Raw genomic sequence first — 24,689 nt, forward strand, 5'->3', positions numbered from 1 at the left:
CGGCTCCTCTACTGGTTGGCTAGTGGAACTGCACCACAGGCTGTTTAAAGCAGATCAGAAGTTCTCTGAATGCAAACAGAGCCAAACCAAGGTGATACAATCATCAGCTGTCCTCTGCTCATTCAGACCCAGTCTGGGACTGAATCCATGTGAGTACAACCTTAGTGTATTTCTGATGTGAGGCTCCGTCCTGTGAAGCACCTTTGATTGCAGCAGATTCAGATCTCAGCAGGAGGTAAAATAGGCCCCAGAGCTCCAAAACAAAATCAGTGTCCCAAAGCGGCTGCTGCTGCTGCTGCTGCATTTAGAATATAAAAAAAGAAAAAAATCAAGCTGATATTTTATTAATCAGCAATTCACAAAAATAAATTTAAAAAAAAAATAAATAAAATCTCGAATCATGTTTTCACGATGAGTAGAAACGTCAGGATGAATTCTTCCTCATTCAGAAATAAAACTGTATGTTTGCATATAAGCTTAAAAACAGCAGCAAAGCCTCCAGGCTTCATAGAGCAGATAGAAATCAATAAGACTTTGAGTTGTAACATCACCTCTCTGACCTTTCTGCTCTACGTGGAGACGATGGTTTAGACAAAGTTTGGTTGGAAACAAACGTGCACGGCAGAATTTATTCAAGGCTTTATTCATTAGAAAGAAGAAGAAAACAAAACAACAAAAAAACAGTTGAAAACATCCAGTCATGTCAGTTTATGTCCAAAGTAATAAAACCTGTCATGAAATGCTATTTTTGCTAAATCTTTGTTTTTGTACAGTTTTTTTCTCCACATTTCTTCTTAATTTAGGAGTATTTTTATTTTCATTAAAAAAGGTCTAAATGCATAAAAATATACCAAATATGTAGTAACTTAGTATATATGCGCACACTCGTCTATTTTTGTAATGTTACTTACTGAATTACGTCTGTAATTTATTCTGTTATTCAGTGTCCAAATATCATGTGGTATGACTGATGTTTTAAATTACTCTAAATCTATTCAAATTTATTTTTTGCCCTATTTTAGTTATATTATTGTCCTGTATAAGATTTAAACATATTTCTATATTTATATCCATCATAATAGTCATGCAAACCTTGCCCGATGATGACCATTATATGAAATATGTAAATATATATATATATATATATATACAAATGCCTCAGTGTATGAATACAGATTACAGATTACAAAATATAGAATATCATAAACAAAATATAATTAAAAAAAATAATTACTTTTATATGTTATGTTCATTAAAATGTCTTTCATTTACTATGAATTCATTCATTCATTTACTATTATTTATTCACGGTTACATTTTTACATAGTAATCATGAGCTTAATTACATTTTTATATATTTTTAGAGTAAAAATTCAGTTGTTTGTGTCCCCGAAAATAAATAATAAAAAATAAAAAAATTACTTTAAAGATGCTGCTGAAGCAAAGTTATCAATATTTCAATCCTCCTCCTTTTCACATCATCTCTATTCACTGACACCACCTTTAAAATAAATCAACTTTTAATTCAGCCAATAACTGCCCATGTCCCTAAGGTTGCATTTGGATTGCTGGTGTTTCCTGGGATGTGATTGGATGGTGTGCTTAGCCAATGAAGAGAGAGCAACTGTTGCACCCCCCCCCCCCTTACAGGCTGTTATAGACTATAGGACTGTCTGCACTCAGTGATCATGAGTCTATAACGCACTTTATGCCAAAATGACATGAAACTAAGGCTGAAAACCTGTAAAAATGTATTTTTATGTCAAATACTGTATATTAGTTTTAATCTGAATATATTTTTTCTCTTTGATAATTGGCATGAATGTAATAAAACTGATGTAGAATTCAGGAGGATTTGAGTTGAAGAAAGAAAGAGAGAGAGAGAGTTCTTTTAGTTTCAGACGCCCTCCACCGGCAGCTACGTCTCCCCCCCCCCCCCCCTCCCCCATCCATCGCTCCCTCCCTCCCCCCTCCCTCTCCACTGCTGTGCTGCGCTCCTCTCGGTTCCCTTCACACCGCTCCCGAGTCTCCTGGAGGAAGGGCGGACCAACCAACCAACCAACCATCCATCCAACCATCCAACCACTGCTCCGGATTAGATGCGCGCAGGAAGCCAGGGATTCCCTCAAGTCCTCCTTCTTCTCTCCATCAGCACCATCGGAACCTTATCAAACAACTGCTCTCTCCATCTGTCAGCCTCCGATAACGTTTGTTTGTGTTTTATTACCATCCTCATCCTCCTGCTGCTGATCCAACGAGAGACAGTTTGTTTGTTTTGGTTTTTTTTTGTTTTAAATCCAAAGCTCTCCTCATAAAATCGGACATCTGGGCTTGTTGTAATGGTCAGTGGATGTGTTGGAGATGTGGTGAAAAAGAAGAAGAAGCATCAGTAGCATCTGACAGGAGAAGTTGTGGTTTCCCTTTGGATGCATTGGCTTATTTTCCACTGAGGTCCGGACCGCGGTGCGCACGGAGACTCCAATAAAAGGTAAGATCAGGCACTGTGGGTCTGAGGCTTTTATTCATCCACCGACCCGTGCATCCATCCATCCATCCATCCATCCATCTGCAGATGTTTGTCACTGAGGATGCGGAGGGTGCTCGGGACGCAGGGGAGAACCTGGTTAACTCAGCATCATTCGTCAGTCCACTGTCAGGGGCTTTACGCGTTTCCATTTGGCTCATTTTCCTGCAATTTCCCCCACTTTGCATTCTTGTGTTGCAGTGCGCGTGTGTATTTTTACTCAATTTAGTGTGTGCGCGCGCGCTCTGGACACGTATGACGGTCATCGACGGAGCCCCTTTGCGTTCCTACCGCCGTGCGTAACTGCGACGGACAACTTTTCCTTGGATCCCCGCGTTAGTGCACTTCATATATGATCAATTTACACTTAATAAAACGCCTTTTGGTGATAGAATACAACGTAGCATGCAGAAGACGAGCTTGGATGCACCAATGCTGCTAAAAAAGAAGCCATTACACAATTATTTAGCTTTAAATGGAAAAGATTTTCACCAAACTTCTGCCTTTTTTTTTTTCTTTCTTTCTTTTTTAATTCAAACCACACTTCTGAGCTGAAAGAACTGGAACAAAAAATGGATTTATGGTCCATCAATGATGCCAGTAGCCACCCTGCAGCATTTATAGTTTGTCCATAATGTGGGGGTCAGTTTTCTTATTTGGAATCTTCCTCAGTGCATGTGAATTGCGACCCTTTAGTGTGTGTGCGTGTGTGTGCGTGTGCGTGTCAGAGGCGGTCAGTGCGTAAAAATGCAGATCAGTTCCCCTGAAGGTTTTTTCCAGACTCACTCTGCACTCAATTAGGACCCTGAAGGGCCACATTAGATGTCTTCAAATGATTGCCTCCGTATTAACTGCAGGGATCTGGTACGTGCGTGCGTGCGTGCGTGTGTGTCAGTGTGAAATGAATAATTATGCTTCACTTGGGTGTAGTGGTTAGCAGCTGCTGAGCCGTTTTCAGTGGAGAGTAAAGTGAGATATTGGTGGTGTATAATTTGGGCATCTGCAATTCCACTGCGACTCCAAAGAGAGAGAGAGGGAGAAAGAGAGAGAGGCTGTGCACTCTTTGGTATTCATGGCACAGCTCAGGATTGCTGCTCTAAAGCAGGCAATAATCCCCCCCCCCCCTTCTGTCTCCCACACTGTTGCTCCATTTCTCTTTCTTTTTTGTTTTTTTACCACCGCTCACCTCTCTTCTTCTTCTGCTTCTTCTGCTCCTTTTTCTTCTGCTTCTTTTGCTTCTTTTTGGTTTCATCATCACCCTCATTTCTCCTCCTTCCTCCCACACACTCACTCTCCCCTCCCCGACTCTTCATCCTCTCCAACCATTGAGAAAACCCTTTTTCTACTGGTTTTATTTAGCCCAACAAAGGTTTCCCACCAGCTCTGATCCTTTCTACAGGAGGAGACGCAGCTGATAAAGACAAACTCTCATCACTTTTCTAGAACGCTAATGGAATCACGTGTGTTTTCCCACCATCAAACCCCTCTGTTTTCATGTAACATCTGGACTCTGTTTTTACATTTCACTGTGATGTGGCCACTTTTCCACAAATAAATGCACAAAATGACAACAACAAAAATACCGCCAACAATTCACAAAAAATGACTCTAAATATAGAACATGACTTAAAACACACAAGATGATCACAAAATAAATATATAAATATACTAGAAAAACAGATGTAATGACTCCAAAAACCCAATATGACAACAAAAATACACAAAATGACTTCAAAAGCGACTGAGATTACTGAACAATACACAAAGGAACAATAAAGTTACACAAAATGACACAGATAAGTACAAAATTCCGCAAAAATGAACAAAACAGCAGAAATTCACAAAAATGACTATAAATCTATAGGTAACTGATGAGTGTCCTTTAAATGTGTGTTTTCTCACCATCAAATCATCTGTTTTCATTTCACCAACTGAACTTTGACCCCTGGACTTGGTTTTCACACACTAATCTTCACATTTCACCAATAAGTTGCCATTTTTCCACTTGGATTTACCTGGATTTCTGTAGGATTTGAACTTCTGCCACAATATTGACGCATCACTCCCTGTTTGAGTCATAAAAAAACTATGCAGTGACTTAAAAATACTTAAAATGAATGGTTATTTTTTAACAGATTCGTAGGCCTTATGCTCCTTTAAAGATAAATAGTGCAGTGTGAGGTGGCACGGTGCATACACAGCTGATATCCTCTACTAAGTATTATATTTAGTTTTCATTTTGTGTTTTTGGAGTCATTCATTGTCTTTTTATTGTATATTCTTCTGTATTTTTGTGCTCTACTTGTGTGTCATTTTGTGTATTTAGAGTCATTTACGTGTATTGTTGTATATTTTTCTTGTTGCCGGGTTGAATATTTGATGTCAGTTTGTATTTTTTGTGGAAGTTTGTTGTTTTCTCAGTTTTTTTATTTTTTTATTTATTTTTATTTTTGTCATTTTGTGGTTTTGGAGTAATTTGTTTGTTTTTCTTTTATATTCTGTATTTTTGTGTTCATCTTGTGTTTTAACTCGGTTTTTTGGTCAATAGTTGGTGTCGTTTTGCACATTTTTGTGGAATTCTGTAGTTGTCTGTACTATTGTGTACTTTAGTGTAGTTTTTGGAGTCATTGTGTACTTTTGTGTGGAGGTTTTTTTTCCTGTGCATGTGTTGACTGTAAAAGGAGGAGGTAGAGGATGAGGACTGAAACAACACAGTGAGCGTATGACTCCTATCAGGACGCAAACGGAGACGTGACTTCCATTAGCAGCTCATAGCACAGACACCTTTGTTTGAGCTGAAACCATGAGACGAACCACAGATATCAAACTTCATCACTAATGTGCACATTGTCGTATATCGAGGCCGAGGAGACGCTTGAAACAACACAAACCATGTTATGGGAAATGATTCTGTTTCATTCTCTCATTCCAAGCATTTTCCTTATCTTCTGTTCTTCATCCTTTCATCCACATTTCCTTACTTTTCTCACACCTGGCAACCAAGTACATTTTTGTATGTTTTGTGTGCGTTTGTTGTCTTTTTGTGTATTTTTTTGTTTTAATTTTTTTTGTATTTTTCTGTAATTTTGTGTGTTTTTGGGAATCTTTTTTTGCCTAATTTTTTAGTCATTTTGGCTTTTTTTTTAAATTTTATTTCATTTTTCATTTTGTACATTTTTGTTGTTGTTTTTGTGTATTTCTGTCAATGTTTTGTGTATTTTTGTTGTCCTGTTGTGCATTATTGTTTCTTTGTGAAGTTTTGTAGAAATCATTTTTGTCTATTTTTGTTAGATTTTTTTTTCCTGTCATCTTGTGTATTTTTGTAAGTTTTGGGAGTATCTTTGTTTGTTTCTGTCGTCCTTTTGTGCATTTATCTTTATTTTGTCTATTTTTCCTGTCATTTCCTGTCATTTTGTGTATCTTTTGTCATTTCTGTCTAATTTTAGTTTTTTTTTGTGATTTTGTGCATTTTTGTATGTTTTGGGAGTGATTTTTGTCCATTTTATATATTATTATTATTTTCGTCTTGTGTATTTTTGGAAAAATTTAGTAAAATGTTATTTTGTAAAAAAGTTTAATTGTGTGTATTGATGGAGTAATGTGTGTTTTTTTTCTGTCCTTTTGTGCATTTTTAAGTCATTTCTGACTAATGTCCTTTTTGCATTCTTGTTATTTTGGTGTGTTTTCTGCTCTCATTTCATGTATTTTTTGACTCATGTCCTTGTTTTTGGGGTTCCTCTCAGAAATAGCCCGAGCACTGCTGGTCCCCACAACCCCCCCCCCCCCCCCACCCCTTCCTCTGCGGCTTTTCTTGGCTCTAGTTTTGTTGATCGTGTCAATTTCTTTTTGAATCAAGAAAAGAGTGAAAGGAACTCAATGGACTTTAAAGCGAGTGCTGACGTAGCTCCACAGAGGGATTAATTTATTAGACACTAATGATTGTATTTATATTTAATTAGGCTCCAGATGCTCATGCCTAAACTAGTTTCTTTAAATGAAAAACAAAAGAAAAGAAACAAGGATGAAGATGAAACACTGAGCAGACAGATGAGGAAGAGGAGGAGGAGGAAGAATGGAGGGACGACAGAGGGAGCTGTTGGGCTTCTCTCTGGTTCCACTTCTTTCGTCCTCATTCTCTCCCAGTTTGTCCAGTTTGAAACCAGTCTGAGACTCCCCACGACAGGAGTTCTCAACCTTTGGGTCAGGACCCCATTTTGGGTCGTCAGACACTGGGAGGGGGTTCGCAAGTTGCCTTCAAGAAACTAAGAATATTTTTTCTAAACAATTTTTACTTATTTTTACCATTTTTCTGCAACGACACCAAACTCACCATATTTTAACCTATTTTCATCACTTTTTATTGCCATATTTTTGCTCCTTTTAATGTATTTTTTCGACATTACTCACATTTCTGACACTTTTCCATCACAATTCACTGCCTTTACTGCACTTTTTTTCAACTTTCAAGGCATTTTCACCACTTTTCCACCTAATGTCACATATATTGATCCATTATTGTCACTTTTCACCAGATTTCATGCTTATTTTGGTCAATTTAACCACATTCACTATTTGTCATGCCCATTATTTGCAATTTTAAACATATTTGTCCGACTTTTTAAATGACATGACCCACTTTCTGCCACTTTTGAGCCATTATTGACATTTTGAACTCTTTTATCACTTTTTCTGTCTGTTTTTGGCCACTCTAATTTGCAACTTTTAATCAATTTCTGTGGTTTTTAAAATCTCATTTTTACCACCTTTTCCACCAGTATCGTCACTTTTAACCCCTTTTAATATTTTCAGGCTCATTTTTTTGCCAATTTAACCACATTCATGATTTGTCATGCACATTATTTACCAGTTTAAACTCATTATTCCTACTAATTGTTCCATTATAGACACTTTGAACCGGTTTTACCACTATTTTTTTTGGCCACTTTATTTTTCAACTTTTAACCAGTTTCTGTGGTTTTTTAAATCCCATTTCACCACCTTTTTCACTATTTTTGGTCACTTTTAACTTATTTTATTACTGATTAAAACAAGGATTTACATCATTAAGATGATTATACACTATAGCACAAATATGAATACACTTCCTGGATAACAGTGGATATTATTCAGAATAAACGTTTCTGTCTCCTGCACTGGTTTCCAGTTCCTTCCCTGAGCTGAATGTGGATTTGTTGTCGAGTTCGTATTCTGTCCAAAATCCGAGCATGCGTGGGATTAAAAAGAATGAGAGCGACGTGAACCCAGGTAGATTTAACTGTGATATATGATTTCCTACGGCAGCGAGGAAGGATTAGAGCGTTAATCTTTAGTCTTAACCAGATTAAATGACAAAGTCAGTAATTAGTATTTTTTCATCTATCATCGTGTGTGTGTGTGTGTGTGTGTGTGTGTGTGTGTGTGTGTGTGTGTGTGTGTGTGTGTGTGTGTGTGTGTGTGTGTGTGTGTGTGTGTGTGTGTGTGTGTGTGTGTGTGTGTGTGTGTGTGTGTGTGTGTGTGTGTGTGTGTGTGTGTGTGTGTGTGTGTGTGTGTGTGTGTGTGTGTTGCACAGGTGGCTCTCTGTTGTTGGATTGAGGAGCTCATGTATTTTCCATTATTATTCCTGCAGCGTTCCTCGGCCACATTTCCAACAACATGTGATGTTTCACGTTTTGTTTCTTCTTTATTTCTCATTTTGAGTCGGGATTGATTCCAATCAACAGGAAAAATGACTTAAATACATATATACAGTTAATATACAGTAACTAGTGGTGCTTTGGATAAGTTACTGCGTCATTCATTTGAACAGCTGATGATGGACATACACAGACCTCTATACTAGTGTGTATTTTAGAGGGAAATTGTGCTTTTGTAATTTTGTGCATTGTCTTTTTATGCATTTTGTTTTGTGTATTTTCCTGTCATTTTGTGTACTTTTGAAGTAATTTTTGTGACTTTTTGGAGCCATAACTTTTTGTCTATTTTTATGATTCCTTTTGAATATTTTTGATGTCAAGTGTATTTTTATGTCATTTTTGTGCATTTTTGCTTAATTTTTGGATTAATTTGGTTGATATTTGTTATGATTTTGTGTATTTGTTTTGTTATTTTCTATATCTTTGTATGTTTTTGGAGAATTTTGTGTTTTTGTATTTTTTGATAATATGTTTGTTGTCCTGTTTGTATTGATTTTGTTTTTTCCAGTTAACTCGTGTTTTTTGGAATTTTTTGTTTCTTTTTTTCATAATTTTGTGTATTTTCTTTCTTCCTTTAGTGTATTTTTGTGTCTTTTTGAAGCAATTCTGAGCATTTTTGGTTTGTTTTGTGCATTATTATTATTTTGGTGTTTTTATAGTCATGCTTTCTTTCGGGGCCCTCACTGAATCAGTCCGTGAGCTGCTCGTTGTCCATTTTCTGACTCAGAATAATTAAAAGCCAAAGCACACTTTAATGATGTCTTTATTCTGCACACATAGAGCTTCGTGTTGGACTTTTTCATGTTGGGTCCTCACGGAGACGCTGAATATTCCTCCTCTTCAGTGCCTGACCTTTCCTCTCCTGCCTGAGTGAGAAACTTTGGATATACGGAGCTAGCGGTGCAGTCTGGATCAATGCTAATTCAGACCTAATGAGTGATGTCATCGATTCCACTATTGATGATCAGAACACGGCGTTGACAGGGGAATTGATTGAGCTGCAATGAAAATGGATTGGTTGGGATAGGGAGCGCGTGCGTGTGTGTGTGTGTGTGTGTGTGTGTGTGTGTGTGTGTGTGTGTGTGTGTGTGTGTGTGTGTGTCTACTATAGGAAACCAATGGCGTGGCTGATGGGATTGTGCAGGACGTCGTCGTTGGTGGTTTTTCTGTCTCAGATCTCCAGATCCACCTGATCACGTGTCATTTGTTTCCCGTGACAGTCGTTGGGTTTAGTCAGATATAAAAACCCACTTACAGACGATAGAAAAATTAAAGTGAAAGAGAAGGATTTAGAGAAAAAGAATGCAATAAAAGAGCTTTATACACAATAAAAGAGATAAATAAGATAAAAGAGAAACTTAAAGAAACAATTTTGCAGTGTTTTGTGGCAAAGTGCGTACACGGCTTACTGTATGTCCTATAGGAAATATTAGGTTTTGTGTTTTTTATTATTTAGTAAGTTACAAGTCATTTTGTGTAATTTTGTTGTCATTTTGGAAACAATTGTGTCCTTTTGTTGTGCATTTTTATTGTCGTCTTGTGTGTTTTAAGTTATATTGTGTATTTAGAGTCATTTTTTTGTGAATTTCTGCTGTCGTTTTGTATTTATTTGTCATTTTGTGTTGTTTGAGTCATTTGTGTCTTTTGGTTGTATATGTTTATGTATTATTGTTATTTGTGTGTTTGCAGTCATTTGTGTGTTTTTGTTGATGTTTTGTTTATTGTTTGAGCTGTTTTGTAGTTTATTTTGTATGTTTTTCTTTCTTTGTCTTTTTTTGCTGACCTTTTTGTGTGTTTTTGCAATCATCAAGTGGTTTTATTGTTGTTGTTGTTGTTCTATGTGTTTCTCTGTATTTTTGTGGTCGTCTTGTGTGTTTTTGTGCATTTAGTGTCATTTGTCAATTCTTGGTGTCATTTTGTATGTTTTTTGTGGAATTTTGTTGTTAACTATGTTCTTTGAGTCATTTATGTGTATTTTTTTCTTATATCTTTCTGTATTTTTGTGGTTGTCTTGTGTGTTTTAAGTTATTTTGTGTATTTAGTCATTTTTTGTGAATTTTTGCTGTCGTTTTGTGTATTTTCGTTGTCATTTTGTGTTTTTGCTGATGTTTTGTATATTGTTTGAGTTGTTTTGTACTTTCTGTTATTTTGTATGTTTTTCTCTCCTTTTCTTTTTTTCTGGCCTTTTTGTGTGTTTTTGTGCATTTAGTAATTTTTGTGAATTTTTGTTGTCATTTTGTATGTTTTTTGTGGAATTTTATAGTTAATTGTGTTTTTGGAGTCATTTTGTGCATTTTTCTTGTCCTTTTGTGTAATTTTTGTGTGATTTTATTGTCATTTGATCATTTTGTCTACTTTTGTGTAATATTATTGTTCTTTTGTATATTGTTATTGGTATTTAGAGACATTTTGTGTATTTTTTTAGTTGTTTTTCAGCCTTGTGTGTGTTAAATTTTAGGGGCTGCACAAAATGAGACCCCCAGGCCACCAGTCGATGTAGAGTTCCTCATGTCTGTTCTAGAGAAACTGTCAGGGAGAGAATCAGGAACTAAAACGATACAGGACGAAGGTCGAGACAAATGTTTTTCCTAATGAGAACTTTACAGCTTTTCACCATCAGTTTTAAACAAAAGTGCTTGTGATTGGGGTCAGCGAGGATTTCCAGGGTTCCCCTAATAATGACAATTAATAATTTGCAGCTGACAAAAGCATCGAGTTTGGGCCGTGATTTGTTCTGGAGTTCAACAAGAGACAAAGAAAGAAAGAAAGAAAGAAAGAAAGAAAGAAAGAAAGAAAGAAAGAAAGAAAGGGAGGCTGTATTCTGAGCGCGGGTCAAGGAGAGATTTAATGAGTCGTTTGCTTCTCATTATTCCAGATCATAATTAACTCTGTGTGTGTTGTTTGTGTTGTGTGTGTGTGTGTGTGTGTTGTGTGTGTGTGTGTGTGTGTGTGTGTGTGTGTGTGTGTGTGTGTGTGTGTGTGTGTGTGTGTGTGTGTGTGTGTGTGTGTGTGTGTGTGTGTGTGTGTGTGTGTGTGTGTGTGTGTGTGTGAGAGACAACAAAACGATCACTATTAATTAACTTCCCAAATATTTCCTTCCAATTATCCAAAAACAAATGGGTTTTTTATTTAAATTTACACAAATTAATTACTCTTTTGTTTGCATCTTGTCCGTCAAAGATCACACTGTCACACATCCATTGTTGAATCTCTTCTTCCTAAAGTTTGCTCTCACAAACGCACACACACACACACACACACACATATGAACACACACACGGTAAGCTCCTGATAGCCATAATTAACAAGATTCTGTTAATTGTAGCAAGTTGATTTTGCTGATTGGACGTATTTGTAGGTGAACTTAACAGACGAACATAATTTTTTTTTTTTTGTGTTTGTTTGTTTTTGGGTATTTTTTGATTACTGATGTCTATTTTTGTTATGATTTTGTGTATTTATTTTGTCATTTTCTTTATTTTTGTATATATTTGTAGTAATTTTGTGTTTTTTTTCCTGTCATCTTGTGTGTTTTGGCCAAAAAAATGTCTTTTCTGTCATTTTGTGTATTTTTTCACTGTATTTTTGTGTCTTTTGTACGTTTTTGGAGTAATTTTGTGTGTTTTGTTATGATTTTGTTCATTTTTGTATGTTTTAGGAGTGTTGGTTGTCATTTTGCTTAGATTTTAGTCAAATTTTGCTATCGTTTTGTGTAAATTTGTTTGTTCTTGGACTTTTTCCTATTAGTGTTGTCCTTTTTGCTTTTTTGGCATTTTGGTGGTTTTTTTTTTTGTCATTCTGTGTATTTTTGGAGTCATTTTGGCTAATTCAGGACTAATGAATGGACTCTGTCAAATGTTTGGCGACAAAACAATTACTATTAATTAACTTCTTGAACAATTCCTTCCAATTATCCCAAAACAAATGGGTTTTTATTTAAATTTACACAAATTAATCAGTTGTGCCGTCACATCCATTGTTGAATCTGTTCTTCCTAGAGTTTGCTCTCGCTACACACACACACACACACACACACACACACACACACACACACACACACACATTAAATGACATTGTGTATTTTGACACGGTGAGCTTCTGATAGCCATAATTAACACGATTATGTTAATTGGAGCGAGTATATTTCGCTGATGGGACATATTTATAAAGGTGAACTCAACAGACGGACAGAAATTGTATCAACGAAACAGCCTGTTTGTGTGTATCTGTGTGTGTGTGTGTGTGTGTGTGTGTGTGTGTGTGTGTGTGTGTGTGTGCGCTCCAGCTTACGTATTGTGTATTACATTATTGTTGTTCTGTTCACATCAGCCACTGACAGGTGTGTAATGTCTGTGAACAGATTTAGTTAGCGCTCGCTCACTGCGCATGCACAGGCACACACACACACACTTACACACTAAATAGCCACGCTATCAGATCATTGTCAGAAAGCGTGACCTCTGTCTTTTCCATTCGTCATCCGTCCCTCCCGTCTTGCATATATTTCCATTGTTTTCCAGAATGGAGGCCCAACAGGAAAGTGGAAAATGAAATTGGATGGCACAGTGCACAGAGGACAGAAATAGCCTTTTAATGGACATGCTGAACACACAGCTGGGAGGCATGTAGGGCTCACAGTAATGCTGTGATATGTGGCGAAAGGACAACTATTGATGTTTTTTTTAATGTATTTTTTTTAAACCTCAGCTATTATCCTTGTTGTGTTTCCTCTGAGGTGGAAACAGTTTGTTTAGTTCCCTAAAGAGGCCTTTGTTGTTTGTGTGTCTTTAAATACGACAGACAAAGCTTTTCATTTACAAATGAAGAAGAAAAAGTGCTTTAAACGTGCGTTGGATGCCAGTTGCTTGTTTTAGACAAACTGTACCGTGTTGACACCATATTCAGCTGTAGAAAGTCTGACTCCGCCCACATAGGTCGCACTGTATCCTGGACAGGAAGAGATTGGAAATGCTCCAAGTCTCTAGACCACGTGTGTCAAACTCATGGCCTGGGGGCCAAATCGGCCCTTTGGAGAAAATAAAAATGACAGAGAAAACATGAATCATTGTGTAAATGAAACTCAACAATTTTTCCAGGAAATCACAGTTTTCCCAGAGCTTGTATCGCACGATTGCTGTCATTGTTAATGATAAACAGTTGAAAAAACTAGAAATGTTTACAAAATCCTTACATTTTCCTCAAATTATTACACAATATTAACCTTATTTTAATATCAATTTGTCAAACTCTAGGAAATTGAAAGTGAAGATCCTGTTGGGACAAATATCTGTCACTTATTGCTTGGATGTTGTCGGTTTCTTACACATTTAGTATTTTATGTATACGTAGAAGTGCAAACGGGCACAATAAAGCTTAAATGACTAAACTAAAATGAGTTTATCGCTCCTTCTCTAGACTTTGTTTAAACACATCCTAGAGCGTTTAAACTTTAGCCGTAACAGCATAATGTTGGATTTCTCTGCGTCTGATTCCTATCGAGCTAACGTGCTCACATGCGCTATTAGCTTGATTGTTAGTCTCGTTATCTAGGTTTGCTAATCGAGCCACAGATTGTCCAATTCCAGCCAAGCTAAGCTTAAAAAATGCACTTACTAACATTCTCAGCCATGTATTGGTTTTTCTCAGGCTCCATGTAAACCCACTGACTCCTTTATTTTTAAATACAGGGGACGTGTGGTCGTCTGTGGTTTAAAAGCAGCTTCAAAACAGCAAACTTAGCATTTTCCCAGAAACACACAAGGCCGTATCTGAGTCCGTAACTAAAGCTTAGTTTGACGTGACATTAAATTAACGTGTCCTAAATAATAATAAATAAAAAAATCCCACTTCATGGTTATGAAAGCCCTTCTTTCAAATATCTCCTTGTCATGTGTTTTAAGCATCAAAAAGTCAGTCAATCACTCCTCTTCTCTTTCTTCTCTGGTGACCATTTTTCATCAGCCCCTCATTTATTTAACGCTTTGCAGCACAAACGAGGAAATATGGTCAAGTTGTGGACACACAGAGAAACTAAAACACCATTTTACCATTACCATTTTCTTCCATTAGCATTAACTAGCATTAGCCTAGCGTTACCATTAGCTTGCATTAGCTAACATTAACGTAACATTAGCATTTGCTAGTATTGGTATTAACCTAACATTAGCAATATCATTAACATTTGCTAGCATTAGAATTAATCTAGCATTTGTATTTGCATTAGCCTAGCATTAACATTAGCCTAGTGTTAACATTAGCATTAACCTTGCATTAACCTAGCAATAGCATTATCCTAGCATTAACATTAGCCTAGTATTAACATTAGCATTAGCCTAGCAATAGCATTATCCTAGCATTAACATTTGCCTACCATTAGCATCAGCCTAGCATTAACCATTAGCTGAATATTTGAAAGGTTGAAATATATTGAACAATGGCTAAACAGCTGAAGTTCAAAGTTGAAGCCGTTAAATCTTAAAACGTTGAAATTCCCAGTGGAAATAAAACAAATGATTACATTTTTGCTGAATTTTTGTCAAAATGGGTCAAACAAAAAGATAACAATAGTGATGATGCCTCCTGCATCCTCACTAATTAGGGAATTAACTCTACTTGTTCTTTAATCTCTTGACATTTCGACTGTGAACTGCCAGTCTTCTTCACAGGCGTCTGCTGATGGCTTTGATGTGTCCTTGACTAAATGAACTTGCTGGAAGTATTACGCAGAAGTCTTCTTTTTGAATAATAAGTACCTCCTCTAATATGTTTAAAGAGAGTAAAAAAGGAGAGAAGGATATAAATATAAAAAATCTGAGGAAGAAAGAAGAATTATATGAGTGAATGTGCGATAACGCAGCACGTAAACGTGCACAAATATTTAAAACCATGAGAAAAAACCAAGAATGAGGAGAGGGAGGCAGAGAAAAGAGGTCGAGCTGGAAGTGATGAAGGAACACAAACAGGGACGCGATCCGTAAACGACGATGTGCATCAATGTCACGCGTGCGCTGTTATCTCTCCCTATGTGCGTGTGCACGAGGGTGAGCAATCATCTGCTTATCTATTGGCTGTTTGTGATAGCGACGGGAACGTTTTCCTCATGTGCGGAACACAAAGAGTTTTTCTCTTATTCTACAGAAGGAAAAGAGTCTTTAAATGAATTAGAAAACAAAGCACTGAGTTAATGCTTTTAAAGCAGCTCATGAAGTGCATTAAAGTCCCGTTAGATTAGCACGAGTCAACAAAAGTGTTGACAGACATTGTAAGTTAGTATTTCTTTAAATAATTCATTTGAAGGAGAACAACTTTCAATGATAACAGTGAATCAGTGCAATAAAGCACACCTGATTTAGGCTAATAGGCTAATCTGGATGCACTTTGTCCAGTATTTTTGTGACTGTTAGTCAATGTTTGGATTTCCCACACAATGTTTTCTGGTGCATTTTAAATTTCAGTATCTCATCAATATTTGCCTTATCATAAAAAATCTCTGAAAAGAAAGATGTTGCACTTTCAATATTCCTGTAATTTCACTCTCATGGGGTGAATCTTCTACTTTGTTTGGTGACACAGCATCAGGGTGAAGAAAAGAGTGCAAATAACAGCTCTGTCTGAATAAAAATGGAGTTTTCAAATGTTAAAGAGGAGGAGGAGCTAAATTCTTACCTACTTTATTGTATATTATTAATGGTGCGTTCAACCCAAACGCGTCGAAAGTGACAGGTTTACGTAGACAATATATGGTGGACGCACTTCCCACACTTCCTGTCGGGCACGTTTGGAAGCTTTTTGCGTGGCGTGCGCTGCAAGTTTTGAGATTTCAAGCTATTGACGTGCGTCAGGCGCCTCAAACGCAGCCGACGAGAGAGTTGGGATTGTTGAACTTTTGGGGCATATCTTGGTGCATCAACCAATCAGGAGCGTTCCCCAACAGTGACGTATTCAGAATAATGAAAAAAACAAACACTAACCGGAGACAGATGGACAGGTGCTCTTCTGCTGGAATAGAGACACAGTAGTTGGGGTCCTGGTAGGAGATGCAAGCGCCGATGCGGGTCAGCAAGTCGTCAAACTGGGCACGGGAGAGACAGAAGTAGCGCTGAAAGCGACTCTCGTCCGAGCACAGCTCTGGTGAATCCAGAAACGGCGCCGAGGCGCAAATAAAGTCAAGCCACTCTCTGGATAATGTAGAGCTGATGAACAGGAGTCGGAGGGGGCGTGTTCAACAAGGAACTCCAAACTTTATTCTCCACTCTCAACACAATAATGTTTTCCGCCACTTCATAGTCACTGAGTGAATTATGAACGTCACTAATCGCCACAATATCATCAATAGAAGCCCTCCCCTAAACGCGCTCTCCAACTTGTTTGCACGAGCGTTCAGAGCATCTTCAACGCTGATGACGAGCTTCTTTAATGAGCACAAGCGTCCAACTAGGGGCGTGAGGCCTGATTTTGACACCGTGGTGTGAACGCATTTCTGCTTCTGTAGCCTTCGCTAATGAGAATTGGCTTCATACTTAATGTAAATATCTGGGGTTTTTTGGGCGGACAACAGATTTCTGTATTTAAAAAACAAATTATTTTCACATCATCTGCAACCACTAAGGGTTCTACGTCAATCTGAACAAAAATGTAGGTCATGTAGAAAATTATTTATTATTATTAGTTATGGGTATGGGATTTTTGGAGAAAAGTGTCTGGAGCTTAAGAGGTTTTAAAAGGTATTGTTTTTTTTAATCTTATTAACAACCAGTTAATTTTAACACTAATTTACCAGTTAGCGCTTTTAGCTTCCTCTTATGTTTTGCTTTGTAAATCCTTTTTTTTTTTTACCCATCAGCCCATTCTCTTTCCCAAACACTCTCTTCTTCTCCTCCTTCCCTCTCACTCTTTATCTCACTCCTACATGGTCTCTTTCGGTTTCAGCTGCGATTGTGACCGCGTTGACCTTTGCTTTGAAAAGCAAAGGCAGGGAGCCAAAGATATAGCCTCCTCCAGGACCCACTAATTGTTATTTCAGGGTAGAAGGCATGTATATATGTGGAGAGGTGCAGATACTAGTGCTGCTGTCCACCCACAGAGAACCTTTGCTACAAAGGTTGGGATAAAAAGCCAATCTAAAGTGTTTATCAGACAGACAACGTTTCTGTTCTCCTCACGGATGCTTTAAATAGAATAAATGAGTGGTGGCCACCATCATGTGTGTCTATATTTAGACGCAGCTTCCTTTTGTGCCACTTTCTAGGGAAACCGACACCGTACTCTTCATTTCATTATTTCATATATATGGGGCACCAATTATAAAAGCATGTTGGTCATGCTAAAATAAACAACATTTAGCAAAACACCACGTTTGAAAAATTGTGTGATTTTTTTTTTTTTTTTTTTAATGTTACTTTTGACCAGATTTACAGCAATATTTGTGAAATTTGTGTTGTTTCTTTTCTCGTAAAAATATAATGACAATGTTTAATCCAAATGTTAAATATCTAATCTAAATCTAAAGGGTAAATCTAAATGGTAAATCAAAATCTCAAGGTTAAATTTCGTTGTTAAATGTTAAATCTAAATGCAAATATGAAATCTAAATGGTCAATCTAAATGCAAATGTCAATCTAAAACTAAATCTAAATGTTAAATTTAAATCCTAAATATAAATGTTTAGCTAATACAATACAAAATCACCAGAAGTATTAAAATAAAAGCTGATTCCGGTGGATTTACATAATAATTCAATATTTAGTTTCACCCGTGACATTTATATTTAATATTTAGATTTAGATTCAACATTTATATTGAACATTATTTAGATTTAATATTTAACATTTAAGTTTAGATTTAACGTTAACATTTAACATTGACATTATATTTATTATGAGAAAAAAAATATTACAAATTTCAGTATTGCTGTAAATTTTGTCAAAAGTGACAAAATTCATATAGGTTTTTTTAAACGTGGTTTGTTGCAAAAAAGTTGCTGTATATTTTAGCGTGTGCAACTTCACAATCGGCGCCCGTGACGCTTGGAGAGAAAACGCCATCCGTGTTGTTTACACTCAAGTGGAAAGGTTGAACCACCAAGGTCACCTGTGTGTGTGTGTGTGTGTGTGTGTGTGTGTGTGTGTGTGTGTGTGTGTGTGTGTGTGTGTGTGTGTGTGTGTGTGTGTGTGTGTGTGTGTGTGTGTGTGTGTGTGTGTGTGTGTGTGTGTGTGTGTGTGTGTGTGTGCGCGTGTGCGCGTGTGTGCATGCGTGTGTGTGCGTGCATGCGTGCCATGCCTGAGTGTGCTTTCACATACACACGGGGTTAAAGCTGACCACACAAGGTCAGCGTATGCTCGATGTGAGCGTCACCAACAACAACAACAACACACACACACACACACACACACACAGCCTTTGTTTAGTTGAGTCTGTCAGAGCGGGTTGACGTCAGCCCAGGGTGACTCCAGAGGTGGACCTAGGCTACGTATTTGCTCTTTTTTATGCCCGTACCCCATGTTTCAGAAAGAAAACGAGAAACCTTGAAAAGTCAGAGCATTTGTTTTGAAAAAAAAAAGAAAATTATTTTAAAATTTGATGAAGCGTTCTGTTGAGCACGAGTTGTCGAGCTCTGAAACATTCAGGGTCAAACACATCGTCTGTTCTGACCTTTAATAAGAGGAAATAATCCTAATGTTTAATTTACACAGCGTGACTATATATTATTTAGTATGGCACCAAAGTTGAAGAGTTTTTTCCCAGAAAAGGAAGTGGTTTCAACGTTGAGATGGGTTTTCTGCAAATTTTCTAAATATTTTTGTATATTTTTCAATTATTCTTTGCGTTTTTGGTAATTTTTTGTGTTTCTTCTATTTGTGTATTTTTTTAGTCATCCTATTTAGTTGGTTTATTTCATTTTGGATGGATTTCTTTCATTTTTGTAGTCATCTTGTGCTGTTTTTGCATAATTTTCTGTTATTTTTGTACATTTTTTCTGTTATTTGTGTGTATTTTGTAGTCAACCTATGTAAGTTCGTTTTTGTAGTCGTCGTCTATATTTTAGTGGTTTTTTTTTGTATTTTGTCATTTTTGTAAGTTTTTGTTGTGTGTATTTTTCCATTATTCTTTGCGTTATGAGTGATTTTTTTGTTTCTATTGTTTTGTATATTTGTGTGTATTTCTGTGTATTTTTTAGTCACCTCTTTTGTAAAGATTTCTGTTATTTTTGTATATTTTTTTTAGTCGGCTTCTATAATTTAGTAGTTTTTTTGTGTATTTTTTTGTCATTGTTTGTGTTATCAGTCATTATTATACTTTTTTAGGGGGGTTTTGTGGGTTTTTCCACTTCTTTGTGTTATGATATATATGTGTGTGTGTGTGTGTGGGGTTTGTGTGTTATTGTTTTCGTACATTTTTATCTTTTTGTGTATTTTTTAATGAGAGAAAATAATCCTAATATTTAATTTACACAGCGTGACTATATATTATTTAGTTGTTCAGAGAAAAGGGACTGGATGAAACATCTACAATCTTCCCCTACTTGAGGATTTCCAATTTCCTATTTTTATATTCGACTCCTCGTTTTCCTTTTCCGCGAGTGTTTCGTTTATTCAAAGGGAATCAGTCGGAGCGTTGAGGAGCAGGTTCGGGTGCTCGAGGACACTTTGAGAGCGGAGACATTTTTGGCTCTCAGCTGCAAGCAGGAGCTTTCATGTTCATTGTTTTTGCTGGAAATTATAAAAATGTGTTTTTTAAAAGTCCTTCTTGAGCTTAAACCAAAATGCCAACCCTTCCATCTGCATCGTATTGGAGGGAGGATGTTGCAAAGTGAGCACACTCTGCTGTTTCTGACATTATGGGATCCAGAAGGCAGAGGAGGGAGAACTTTGAGAACTAACCGTGTAAGCTCGGAACAACAAAGAGCTCTCTGTGTGTCAACCTGCAGGCAGACCAGAGTGAGGTTTCAGGGGTAGGGTGGAGGTGGGGGTGGGGGGGTGACCATGTATTGGAATGGAAGGATAAAGACGAGGTGAAGGGGATCGGTTTGCAGGCAGCAGGGGAGGACGAAACGGCACAATGTTTCTTGTGTCTGTCGGTGGGTTGGGGGGTGATGGGGGCCACATTGGATGAAGAGTAATTAGGCTCATTACACATGCATGGTGGGTGTAATGGGCCACGACGGTGCCGATCAATTCCTCCCACTTTACTATGTGACCCCCTCCATTCCTGTGTCAAACCAGCACAAGACCTTGATTTTTAGAGCGTCCCAAACTGAAAAGAAACTTTATTGACATAATTTCATCTCATCTAAATTACATTCAACTTTATTGATATAGCACCAAACACAACAATAATCATCTTGTAGCGCTTATCAAAAATTCTTAGGAAAAATCCCAGCAATTCGAGTAGAAATCTTCGTTAGAACCAGTCCCAACATCTGCTTTGACTGGTTGGGGTTAGTGGACAGAAAGAGGAGAACAGAACAGGATAGAGAGATTAAACCACTGATCAGGAACTGTTAGCTTCAGCGTCAAGACACGTGAAACAGAAAAGAGAGAGAAGGTTTTGTCGTGGACTTGGTCCAAATGGGTAGAGCAGGGGTCACTAACATGCTGCCCATGGGCACCAGGTAGCCCACATCGACCATGTGAGGGGCCCTCAGGAGCTCTAGTCACCAATGAGCTCCATCTAAAATTCAAACTCACAAAGATAAATACATATGACAGATGTAGTTTGTACTTTGTAATGTTAAATACTGCAATTGTTTATTTTCACTGAAACATTGTGACATGTTTTTACTTGTTGTAGATCTAGTGTATGGTCAGTGGTATGTTATGTTTAATATGATATATATGAGATATATTTAAAAAAAGGCAAGAAAACCTCAACATTTCCTACCTTTTTAAGTTACTGCTAGCCTTCCTTTATTATCTTACTGTGAAACAGTGGAAATGTAGTATTTAAGAAGTGCTTTTCTAGCTGTTTGTCCTTCAAACTATATATACACCTGTGACGTAGCTCACAGTTACAGAAAGGTTGGTGACCCCTGGGGTAGAGGATATGTAATAATTTGATAACCTTGCTTTGGCTCGGTTTGCGTTCAGAGAACAGCTTCTGATCCGCTCCAAATAGCCTCTGGTGCAGTTACATGAGATAACCAGTTACTGTAACTAGTTACTGTAACCAGTTCCAAGAGCTACCCAGTGGAGTAGAGACTTCATAGGCAAAAGGAAAACAGAAACCAGAAGAAGAGGCTCTCATCCTTCTTCTTCCTTCTCCGTTTGTTCTTTCACAACATTCAACAATGGAGCAGCAACAAGTTGTTGTGCTTTTTGTTCTTTTAAAGCCCTTTTTGGGCCGTCACCGGTTCTTCCTGATCACCTACAATACCATGCTCTACGTCATTGTCGATACTTCCGGTGTTTGATCCGTTTCTGGAGCAATTGTGTTCATGGCGATCCTAATCACTCTAGACTTTGATTGGAAACGCTCCGAGACCGGCAACAACATCCGCTCTAGAATTTGCCTGTTAGAAACGCTCTACACTGTGTTTGTGTGTTCACACCACCCAAGCAATGCGGACTATTATAGCGAATGAATCCTAGAGAGTTTTAACCACTCTGGATTCATCGGTCCGAACGCACCCCTAGACAGAGCAGTACATAAAGTCTTAGGCTGCTTTCACACAGTTTTAGTCCCAGACTAGGTCCGAATGGGTGGAGGACAGCTGATAATTTTATCACTTTGGTTTGGCTCGGTTTGTGTTCAGAGCACAACTTCTGATCTGCTCCAAACTGTCCGAACAAATTAATTTGAAAGCGGTAAAAAAGCTCTAGGATTTGTTGGTGTGAGTGCACCCAGAAACTGACAAATAATGTCTACTTTAGAATCCAAACTCAAGCCCTTGTGATCAAGGGTGAAAGTATGACTGGGTGTTTCCTCAACGTCTTCATCTTTGGAGTGATGCAGTGATAAAAAGCCATTAAAGACTTCCAAGCGCCTGGATTGCGACCTTCCTGTGAACTGGAGTTTTAGTCTTCCAGGTCTCCACGGGCTAATTTGAATGTAAACATCTGAGTGCTGAATGTGCAATGGGTTTAGTGCATAAACGGGATGGAGAGGCCGATCCCAGGCTGAAGGCGGCTCTTTAAGGGCTTAGCGGCATCCAGTGAGGACTTGTGTTCTGCCCCTTGCTTCCTCAATAGAGCAAAGCTAATCTGGGGCTGCCTCTTTCGTCTCCCGGGCGACTCTCTCCCTCCCTCTTTCTCTCTCTCTCTCATCTCAACCTCGGCGACTCAGCGTCTCTCTCAAGGACACTCAGACACTCAGTGACTGGACACATGGCGAGTCGTTGATGCATGTGTCGCACTAGAGGAAGTCATGACCCCTGAGCCGTAAGAGAGGATCGTCTGTCAAACGTCTGGTGCTGCACTGCAATGCAGGTACCCAACGAGAACCCATTATGGTTAGATCCCTCAAAGACCAAAATCTGTGTCTGGTAAACGTATACGTCCTCTTGTCTTTATCTGTACATCTCTTCCTCTCCCTCGTGCCGGTTCCCCAGGGTCGCGGTGTCAGCTGGTGAACAATAGGACAGCTGTATCCACATCAACCCCACAACTACAAGCCCCGAGGGGTTGGATTAAGCCAATTAGTAGCTGTCAATCACTGTGTCGTATCATGGTCAGAGAGATCAATACTTGGATGAATGAAGGCCTAGTTTAGAGGGAGAAGGCATGACAGGCACACGAGCGGAACCCGGGCTAAAGGGGGGGCAAGAAAGAGACAGTTTTATCAAAGCACGAACCACAACAGTTTGATTGTTTGATCCAAGATACACTTTATCAACGTTAATGTCAGAGTTTAGAATAATGAGCATTAACACAAGAAACAACAGATGTTTTTAGCATTTTCCTCTCATTTTTTAATATTTTTGTTCTTGTTTTGTGTATTTATCTATTCATATTTACATTATGAGTGTTTTTTTTTAGCTTTGTTGTTGTTTTACATTTTTCTCTTATTTTTGTAGTCATCTTGTTTTTTTTTTTTTTTTGGTAATTTGGTTAATTTTGTGTAGTTTTTAGTCATCCTATGAAGTTTCTTTTTCCATGTTGGATTGATTTCTATTAATTTTGTGTATTTTTTAGTCATCCCTATGTGGGTTTTTTTCATTTATTTTTGTGTATTTTTGTCGTTGTCTTCTATTTTCATTGTTTTTTGTTATTGTTTCCATTATTTTTGTGTCATAAATATTATTTTTGTATTTTTGTCGTTTTGTAGATTTTTCTGTTATTTTTTAGTATATTTGTAGATGCTTTTTATATTTTAACATTTTCTCTCATTTATTTTATTAGTGTGTTTTTTTTTTTTTTTTTAGTAATATCTGTTTTTAGAGTAACTTTTGTGGAGCTTTGCTCTTGTTTTGTATATTTTTTTTGATTCATTTGTGTGTTTTTGAAGTCATGTTTTGCATTTACTTTCGGGACCACACGTGAAAGAATGAATAGCTTTTTAAAATCTATGACCTTCACCTCCGTCTCTAATCGTCTTTCTCAGCGTCCCGTCTCCATTTGTGTCTGTGGGCGTGTTTGATGCGTTGCATTATCCCACAGGTTAATAGAACACTGTAGAATTTCCTTCGTGTGATTGGAAACGTCAGTGGATCCCATCTGCTGCACACATTTGAAAGAAGGCAAAAATAAAGCTCCAGCTGACGATCGATGAGCCCCGAGGAGAGAGAATACAAGGGAGGAGGAAAAAATGGGATCAAATCCAGGACTTTAGGAAAAAGAAAAGAGGATGAAGATGTTTTGCAGCGATAGATGGCACGGACTCAAGCAAGGAAGAGCGAATAAAAGGCTGAGGAAGAGATACTGGCTTAGTTTAGTGTGAGCTTAAGTCGGTTTAATCAATAGAATCAAGATAGACTCTCAGAATGAACGTTAATGATAGGACTCGTTGAGGCAGGATGCACAGATAAAGTGGAAGAGGAAGGATGGCGATGATATTAAAGACGTCTTCTTCTTCTTCTTCTTGCACATCTGTCCTATACAGAATATTAGTGAAAGCTCGTGCATTTGGAAGCTTTCAGCTGATTTAAGCTAAAAAATGAATGGACTGCAGAGTCGACGCCAACAGCAAAGGGAGGAGACGGAAGGGAAGGAAAGATTAGGATGGATGATGAGAAGAGGATGGTGTAGATACATGCATCCGAAGAAATTCAACTGAACTGGGGAGTTAAAAAAATAGGGGGGGGGCATGATTGGAGTGACACAAAGAGAACAGAAGACATATTAAAATGTTCTAACATCTGCTACGATTCACAAAATGCCTTTTGGATTTGATTACCCGTGTTGTGTTTTAGTGTGTGTGTGTGTGTGTGTGAGGATAGAGCTGAGGAGGGAGGGGTTATTGTAACACAGTGATGCAAAGCGACCAGGCCATGCCACACTTACTTATCCACGCTCGAGTGACCACAGAAGAAAAGGATC

General features: G+C 37.7%; 1 protein-coding gene across 2 annotated transcripts in view; it reads left to right on the plus strand.

Moving 5' to 3' along the window:
* Positions 1 to 2,011: 2,011 nt before the first annotated feature.
* The window catches only part of cdh11 (cadherin 11, type 2, OB-cadherin (osteoblast)), a 117,536-nt gene continuing 94,858 nt past the window's right edge, over positions 2,012 to 24,689 (plus strand). For both annotated transcript variants that reach the window (XM_028468388.1, XM_028468387.1), the window contains exon 1: positions 2,012 to 2,488. The gene's annotated coding sequence lies outside the window, so the exon portion shown is untranslated. The remainder of the gene's footprint in view (positions 2,489 to 24,689) is intronic.

This window comes from Gouania willdenowi, chromosome 15, assembly GCF_900634775.1.
Source record: "Gouania willdenowi chromosome 15, fGouWil2.1, whole genome shotgun sequence".
Taxonomy (NCBI): domain Eukaryota; kingdom Metazoa; phylum Chordata; class Actinopteri; order Blenniiformes; family Gobiesocidae; genus Gouania; species Gouania willdenowi.